The sequence below is a fragment of the Microcaecilia unicolor genome, chromosome 1, assembly GCF_901765095.1.
Source record: "Microcaecilia unicolor chromosome 1, aMicUni1.1, whole genome shotgun sequence".
Classification (NCBI taxonomy): Eukaryota; Metazoa; Chordata; class Amphibia; order Gymnophiona; family Siphonopidae; genus Microcaecilia; species Microcaecilia unicolor.
Window position 1 is genome coordinate 594,896,876 of NC_044031.1, and position 9,625 is coordinate 594,906,500.

The following is a 9,625-nucleotide window of genomic DNA, read 5'->3' on the forward strand; positions in this document are numbered from 1 at the left end:
TTGTTGGTCTTTGAAAGTCTTCAATGAAAAGTTATTTATTGACTTGAATTAAGAACATAATACTTAGTTTAAAAGAGATGCATCTAGGGCAATGCATCTCTCTAAGCTTTCTGTGAAATCTCTTCAAGTTTTGTTTTAGGACAGAGTTTGCCAATCTCATTTCACCTTATTCTCTCCTTGTTACTTCTCTCTGGTATCTGTAAGGGGATAGATGATGGTGAATTTCCTTATATGGAATTATGACTCAGCAATAGTATTATGAAACAACTGCGAGGGGTGCCATTTTTAAGATGGCACTGGCCAAGGCGAGAGCAATTAAGGATGGCTGCTTCTTGAGCGTTGGACCATCAATGAAAATAATAGTAGGGCCTATCATGGGGCACTTTGGGGGGCTTTGATCAGGGGGTTGGGGCCTTGATTGGAGAGCTGGCAATGTGATCAGGAGGATGGGTGCTTTGATTAAGTGGGCGGGTTCTTTAATTGGAGGGGTTGGGAAGTGATCTGGGGTGGGGATTTGTATTGGGGGCATTGAGGATGTGATCATAGAGTGCATGCTTGGATCAGGAACATGGGGGAATTTCCAATGGCCCTTGTAAAATGCAACCCAGGAGCATCAAGCCACAGTGTTGAGGCCCAACACTCCTGGGCTGTTGGAATAATACTGCTTGCAAGGTGGAACACAAGCAATGGTAAGAACACAAGAACATAAGAATAGTCATACTGGGTCAGACCAATGGTCCAACAGTGGCCAAGCCAGGTCACAAGTACCTGGTAGAAACCCAAATAGTGGCAACATTCTATGCTACCAATCCCAGTGTAAGCAGTAGCTTCCTCATGTCTGTCTCAATAGCAAACTATGGACTTTTCCTCCAGGAACTCGTCCAAAGCTTTTTAAAACCCAGATATGCTAACCACTGTTACTACATCCTCTAGCAAAGAATTCCAGAGCTTAACTATTCATTGAGTGAAAAAATATTTGTTTAAAAAGCATTTCCATGTAACTTCCCTGAGTGTCCCCCTAGTCTTTGTACTTTTGGAACAAGTAAAAAAATTGATTCACTTCTACTCATTCTACACCACTCAGGATTTTGTAGACCTTAATCATATCTCCCCTCATCTGTCTCTTTTCCAAGCTGAAGAGCCCTAACCTCTTAAGCCTTTCCTCATATGAGAGGAGTTCTATCCCCTTTATCATTTTGGTTGCTCTTCTGTGAACCTTTTCTAATTCTGCTATATCTTTTTTGAGATAAAAAGAGCAGAACTGAACACAATACTCAAGGTGAGGTTGCACCATGGAGTGTTTATCCCACATATTTTAAAATTTTGTTACTGTTTTCATCTCCACCACCTTCCGCATTTCAGGCATCTACCACCCTCTCTGTGAAAAAGTACTTCCTGATTCCTGAGTTGCCCCCCCTCTGCAATGTAATTTCATGTCCTCTGGGAAAGGTTTGTTTGTATATTAATACCTTTCAAGTATTTGTATCATATCACTCCTTTCTTTCAGGGTGTACATCTTCAGGTCATCAGGTCAATCCTTAAGTTCCAGTCAAAAGGCCCTCTTAGTGTTACCTCTAGTCTCAGCTACACATAGAACTGTGATCTGTACATGAACAATCGCTGTATCTATTCATTTTCAAAGGAATGCCCTGCATTTTGCATTACAGAAAATAAGTGAAAACAAATCTTTTTCTTCAGTTGTATCTATTTATTTATTCATGACATTTATACCCCACATTTTCCCATACAATTTTGAGTTCAATGTGGCTACCAAGTTAAAAAGAAGTAATTACAAAATACGAAACAAAATACATAAACCCACACATATCAATAAGGAAAGTATCATAAATATATAAAGAATTCAGGGACCTTATTACAAAGCCGTGTAAGTGCCTACGTGTGCCCAACGCACGCCAAATTGGAGTTACTGCCCAGTTACCATGTGGCCCTTGCGGTAATTTCAATTTTGGCGTGCATCCACTACGCGTGTCTGAAAAATATTTTTTATTTGCTGATGCGCGGCAGCTATGCGCGTCAAGTGGAATTTGGCGTACATAGACCATTACCACCCAGTACCGCATGAGACCTTACCACTAGGTCAATGGCACGTCCATTTTCGGCAAAAATTTTTAAAAGGCATTTTTTGTAGGTGCACTAAAAACTAATTCTGTGCGCACCCAAAACCACATGTCTACACTACCGTAGGCCATTTTTCAACACATCTTAGTAAAAGGACCCCTCAATAATAAAGCATAATGGGGAGAATGGAAGGGGGAGATTAGGCACCAGGATCAATTGTCAGAAATGTTATGTTTGTTAAAGTTTTAGGGCCCTGTTTATTAAGGCACGCTAGCATTTTTTGTGCGCGTTAACACTAGAGATACCCATGGAAATGCTCCGGCATACATGTCAGACCTTATTGATTTACCTCCCAGGAATGCTAAAAAATCAGCATGTACATTCTTGGGACTCCACTTCCCTAGCTGTAAAGGTTTAAAATACAAACTAGTTCATGCATCCTGCTTTTCTTACATTGGCACACAACTGTGGAATACACTACCAGTGCACTTAACGTAAAAGATATTCATGACCTTATCAACTTTCAAAGATCACTAAAGACCTACCTTTTAACAAGACTTACCATAATAATCAATAACAGGAACTCCAACACATCATTACTTACTAGAGAATCTGTCTGTTTTTTGATTTATCGAATTGTTTAATCAGTCTGTTTTCTGATTTATTGAATGTTACACTTGTTCTTTATTTAACCAATGGTTTTATCTACTCTTGATTGATGATTGTTAAGATGTATTATTGTAAGCCACACTGAGTCTGCAAATAGGTGGGAAAATGTGGGATACAAATGCAACAAATAAATAAATAAATAAATTCCTATGGATGTCTCTAGCATTAGCACACTCCTGTTTACTAAGCCGCGCTAGCTGCTGTCCCGACGCTAATGCCGGCAGAGCCTATTCAATGTGAATGAGCTCTGCCGGCATTAGCGCCAGGACAGTCTCTAGTGCGGCTTAGTAAACAGACCCCTAAAAATGCTAGCTTGCCTACAGCACGGCTTAGTAAACAGGGCCTCCAAGTATATTTGTTTGAATTTATCCACTTACTAGTTGAATGCTAAGCAGGCTATACATTTAATTTCATGAAATAAATATGCAAGTCTTGAAAATAGAAAATAAACACTATTGGTTGAGAGTGGTACAAAATCTCAGATCCTTAGTTGAACTTGGACTCTGCACACACATTAAAGAGTTGCTGAGTTTTATGACTGTAGATGTGTGATTTACTATATGAGAAATGCAATGTGTTGCCTTTGTGTTCAGCTTCACTGATCAAGAAAATAAATTAGATCTTATGCTCTTTGTACCCAGGATAGTAGTTTACTATAAAAAGTCATTAATGTAATAAATTATAGTTGCAGCTGTTAGCTACATGAGAATGTCTTGTTTTCCTTCTTTTGGTTCAGATAAGTGTCAATTAGTTCAGTGATATTTATGCTAGCTTCTTTATTTATTGGATTCAGTTGTCCATCTGGTTTCACGGAGACTTCAATTACCATGATTTTTCTACTTCTGAATCATTAATCTCTCTGAATGTTAGCCTTTCCTTCTAGATAAGGAAATGTCAGGTTTGCAATCTTCAGATGCAGACAAAACTGCTGAAAGACAGCAGCCCGGGAGTGCTCGGTGAAAACGAATAGTCCTTAAATGTTACCACACGTGGAGTCCATAGATTTAATGGCTCTGATTAACAGGGTGGTGGAAAAGATCACATCAATAGAGGAACTGTCTGAGATGAGTGCTGAATTTATTTTACTGACCTTCTAATGAAATATAGTGAAAACCAGAAGAAGATATTTTGTCGGGACCGCACTCAAAACATTTGATGACATTTTGTTTTGAAAAAAAAAAAAAGCACTTTTGTAGGAAAAACATTGACAACATCACACTGCAAATAGCTATTTCATTTGAAAAAGGCTGAAATAGAAAAATGCAGGGTTTGAAGTGAGATAGTGAATAGCTGAATAGGAGAAAATCCAGTTCAGTTTTCTAGCTTTGTTATATTTTTATCTTGAACAGCGGATCTATAGGCAAAAAGGTACATCATTTATGATTGATCACAATTGTTATGAATACTAATGCAATACAGAAGAAGAATTTGTGTCATTTACATATTTCTAGAATTATTCTTTTGCTATCACCATGAATATGCATAATATAGATTTACACGCTTTGTACTGCATTGAGAACAACTGTGTTAAGTAAACACTGGGGCACTGCACTAGGAAAGCTGATCATTTACAGGAGACCAACTATGGGGGTCTTTCACGTAGGCGAGCTGGCGTTTTTAGCGCATATTAAAAATGGGCGCTCACTAAACGCTAAAGAAGCCAATGGGCATCTTTAGCATTTAGCTTGCGTGTATTTTTAAGGTACTAAAAACGCCAGCGCACCTACGTAAAAGATGCCCTATATGTTTCCTAAATGTTACCAGTTGCAACTAAGCGCTATTCTATAAATACACCTGTATGTTACATAGCATGTATTTTACAGGTAGGTGTACACAGGTACAGTCTGGGCAGATTATGGGTAGGGCCGCACCTCGAATATTGTGCTCAATTCTGGTCACCGTATCTCAAAAAAGATATAGTGGAATTAGAAAAGGTGCAGAGAAGAGCGATGAAAATGATAAAGAGGATGGGATGACTTCCCTATGAGGAAAGGCTAAAGCGGCTAGGACTCTTCAGCTTGGAGAAAAGGCGGCTGAGGGGAGATATGGTAGAGGTCTATAAAATAATGAGTGGAGTTGAATGGGTAGATGTGAAGCGTCTGTTCACGCTTTCCAAAAATACTAGGATTAGGGGGCATGCGATGAAGCTACAATGTAGTAAATTTAAAATGAATCAGAGAAAATTTTTCTTCACTCAACGTGTAATTAAACTCTGGAATTCATTGCCAGAGAATATGGTAAAGGCGGTTAGCTTAGCGGAGTTTAAAAAAAGGTTTGGGCGGCTTCCTAAAGGAAAAGTCCATAGACCATTATTAAAAGGACTTGGGGAAAATCCACTATTTCTGGGATAAGCAGTATAAAATGTTTTGCACTTTTTGGGATCTTGCCAGATATTTGTGATCTGGATTAGCCACTGTTGGAAACAGGATGCTGGGCTTGATGGACCTTTGGTCTTTCCGAGTATGGCAATACTTATGTACTTATGACTTACATGTGTAAATTACAGAATACTCCAAGTTATGTGCATATCTCCAGCACTTACACTAACTCTATGGCTGACGTGAGTGCTCGCACCTAAATCATAGGCACGTATTTTACCTGTTAAGCTAGTATCCTATACTCAAACTCTAAACCAGGGGTTCTCAACCCAGCCCTCGGGACACACCCAGCCAGTCAGGTTTTCAACATACCCACAAAGAATATGCACAAGATAGATTTGCATACAATGGAGGCAGTGCATGTAAATCTATCTCAATGCTCTAGTGTGCCCCATGATAGCCCATGAACTAAACAGACTTTTAATACTAAACTATAATATAAACTTCCTTTGTTAAATAAGCAGAGCAATATAAAAATATACTGAAATTGCCTATTTAACCCAAATTCTACCTTTTCCCAACTTTCTAGACAATTTCTCAATAGGTAAATAATCACCAGTGCAGTTTTTCTCCCTGCAGCAGCAGGTCCTGTCACAGTATCTCTTCTGGGAAAAGAATCAGGAGAACCAACCTCTGCAGGAACACACACAGACAGAAAAGTGATCCAAGGAATGAAGAACAGATGAGAGTTCACCACAACAAATTTTATCGAAGAAGGACAAAGGTGTAAAGTCTATTAAAGCTGCTACCTAGTTCCCCCGAGGTGGGGGAATACACAAGATTGCAGTCTCCCTTTCCACTCTCTTCTCCCAAATCATGGCTGTAGGACATCTGGGAGTGGGAATGTTCCACAGCTGATTCATAAGACCAGATATTGCCATGCCAGATCCTGAGGCGAGGCCAGTCCCTCAGTTGGTGAGGAGATGGCTAAGGCAAATGTCTGAGAGATGTGCAAGGAATGTGGCCACTACATACACATATCTCTCAGACAGATTCCTGGGCCATCTCCTTACTGGCTAAGGGCAGAGCAATATCTAGCCTCTGGACTCAGTTTAGGAAGGGCACAGAAACAGCATTGTAGGTCATAGTATGGGCCAGACTGCCTACTTACATCACCATTACATGCAGTGGCCATCTGTCCCCTGGGGGTTCACAGTCTGCCCGTTACACATTGAGTGAAGACGTATTTTCTTCGGTTTGTTTTAAATTTACTACTCAGTAGCTTCATTGCCTGCCCCCTAGTCCTAGTATTTTGGAAAGAGTAAACAAATGATTCACATCTACCCATTCCATTCCTGCTCAGCTTAGAGGGAACAGTGGTCCATGCTAAAATGTATCTGAATGCATTCCCAAGTGACTTGTAATGTGAGTAAAACAAGCATCACACCTGCTTTCATGCAGCTCTGCTGATCAGCACTATAAATTAGATGAGCTTCTAATTGCTTATCCATGATGATGGTTGGCCATGAGATGTCATTAGTTCTGAAAGGAACATGCACCAGTGCTGGCAGAATCAGAACATCTTGTTATCTAATGTTTAGGTTAGCCAAATAACAATCAGTTTGATGAAATTTGCTTTAATATGCCTAGTTTATTGGATTAATTTGTCCATCTGTTCCTCTAAGGATTCCATTACAGTGATTTTGCTTGCAATGTGAAGGCATTAATCATTCGGAATTATTTGGTTAACCTTTACTATCTTTATAGTCTTGATAGGTTCCACGGAACATGCTGTTTATTGAAAATGTGAACTCCAGCGAAAGTACCTTCACCCAGATCAGAATTGTGACCCTTTTTTCCCCACAACAATGTGTGTGTTTTCAGAACCAATGGTGTCTTATATAACCTTATCATTTTTAGCTCCAACATTCCTAGTTCAGTTGGATATTTTTTATACAAGGTTCCAATGCTCATTATTTGGAAAAATAATGGGGTTTGGATCACATATCCCTCAAAAATGCCTTGAACCAAAAAAAAAAATCCTGTATACATAAGAACATGAGAACTGCAATATTGGCTCAGGCTAAAGGTGGATGAGTAGAAGAGTAGCCTAATAGTTAGTGCAGCAAGCTTTGATCCTGATAAACTGGGCTCAATTCCCACTGCAGCTCTTTGTGACCTTGGACAAGTCACTTAACCTCCATTGCCCCAGGTACAAAATACCTGGCAGAATCTCAAAAAGCAGAAAGACTGCATGCTACCAATTCCCCACCAATTCTTGGAGATGAGGAGTAGCTTTTCCTGCATCTACCTTAATAACAATTTATGGACTTAACTTCAAGAACTTAACCAAACCTTTTTTAACTCAGCTTCATTGCTTTTACTACAGCTTCTGGCCATGACTTCCACAGCTTTATGCATTGAGTGAAAAATATATATATTTTCTCCTATTTATTTAAAATATCTTACCACGTAACTTCATGGCATGTCCCTTAGTCTTTGTACTGTTTGGAAGTGTAAATAATTGATTTGCATTTACCCATTCCACTCCATCGGGGTTTTGTAGACATTTCCCATATCTCCCTTCAGCTGTCTCTTCTCCAAGTTGAAGAGACCTAACCTCTTTAGCCTTTCCTTATATGAGATGAATTCCATTTCCTTAATCATTTTGGTCACAATTCTTTATACCTTCTCTAAAACTGCTATATCTTTTTTGAGATACAGTGATCAGAATTGAACACAATAGTCAAGTTGAGGCAGCACTATGGAGCGATACAGAGGCATTATAATTTTCTTTGTTTAATTTGCTATTCCTTTACTAATAATTCCTAATACTCTGATTGCTTTTTTGGCTACAACCACACATTGAGCAGATTTCACTACAGTTTCCATGATGTGGTTTAGGGATGGGTGGATAAATGTTGGATTGGTTTCATCCTATTTAGAGGGACAGAGATTGAGTGTGCATAGTGAGAGCTGTGTTTCTCGTGAAGTATTTTTGGATAGGGGTGCTCCTCAGGGTTTGGCCCTGTCGGTATTATTATTTAATATCTATATGTCTTCTTTGGGTGATGTTTTCCAAGGATTGGGTGTTGGTTACCATTTACATGAGGATGATATCCAATTTTTCTTCCCTATGTCCTCTTGGGGTGTTGCTCTTGAAGCCCAATTGCAGTTGTTCTTGGATGAGATTAATGGGTAGATGTATCAGCATGGTTTGTTATTGAATGTTGGGTTGACTATTGGGAAAATGATGCAGGAGTGTTGACCTACTTTTGTATTAATCTCCAAGGAGTTAAACTGTCTGTGCAGCATATTATTTATTTATTTATTTACGGTTCATTTCTACCCCACATTTTCCCACAAATGCAGACACATTGTGGCTTCCATGAATTACAAAAGTTAAGAGATACAGCACATGAATTTAGCAGTAGAATAAGGATTATGAAGTGGTTGGGTGTGTTTTTGGATTCTGGATTGTCGATAAAAGATCAAGTATCTAATGTTATTCAGTCTTGTTTTGCTCAGTTTCGTCTGTTGTTCAGACTTAAACCAATGCTATCTCCCCATGATTTTCATGGAGTCATCCAGAGTACGGTGTTATTGCGTTTGGACTACTGCAATGCTTGGCATGGCAAAGACCAGGTTAGGGCATTGCAGTTAGTCCAAAATACTGCTGCTAGATTAGTAACAGGTGTAACCCAAGCAACACATATTACTCCAATTTTGAGACAGCTGCACTGGTTACCAGTGCAGAGTAGAATATAGTTTAAGGTTCTTTGTTTTGTGCATCAGGCTATGTATAGATCTGCACCAACATATTTGAAAGATACCTTTTGTGTGTACTGTCCTGCCAAGAGTTTGAGGCAAAGACAAAAATGTGCTTGTCATCTGATGCAGAACATCTTATGAGATACTGTAAGACTAGATTGGATGCTTTTTCTGTGGCTGAGCTTAAGGTATGGAATGCATTGAGATTATGCACTGAAATTTCACAGTTTAAGTGGCTATTGAAAACTTCATTGTTTGTGGAGGCATTTAAGTAAAGCTAGCCATTATAATGGCACAGTTTTGCTGCAAGTTCTGGTTATGATGCAGTGCTGGCATGTACTTTGTTGTTTTTGTTGGTGTTTTTTAAATATTTTATTTTGTATATTTTTATTGTGAATAACTTTGATTTAAGCAGTCTATAAATCCTACTATATAAATGAAGAGTGACCGACGTGCTGCGCATGCGCAGAACAGCGTGTCACAGATCTCTTCTGACGTTGTTAGAGGCTAAATACTGTATTTCTAAGGATTATAGACACTGTTACACAAACGCTTAAATCCTTGATCCCATGTTATAAAGAACACACTTCCTCCTCCCGGTACCTTGAATGGAACAGTTTAGCGCAAGATCCTCCGTCCATGACCACATTCATGCCAGTAAGGGCCAATCACTATTCCATCCCGCCCTGACAGGTTGGATTCGCGAGAGTTTCCTCCAATCAGAAATAACATGGGGTAGCCTGGGTGGAACCTGTTGTGGGCACTGGAGAATAGAGAGTGGTGGCAGT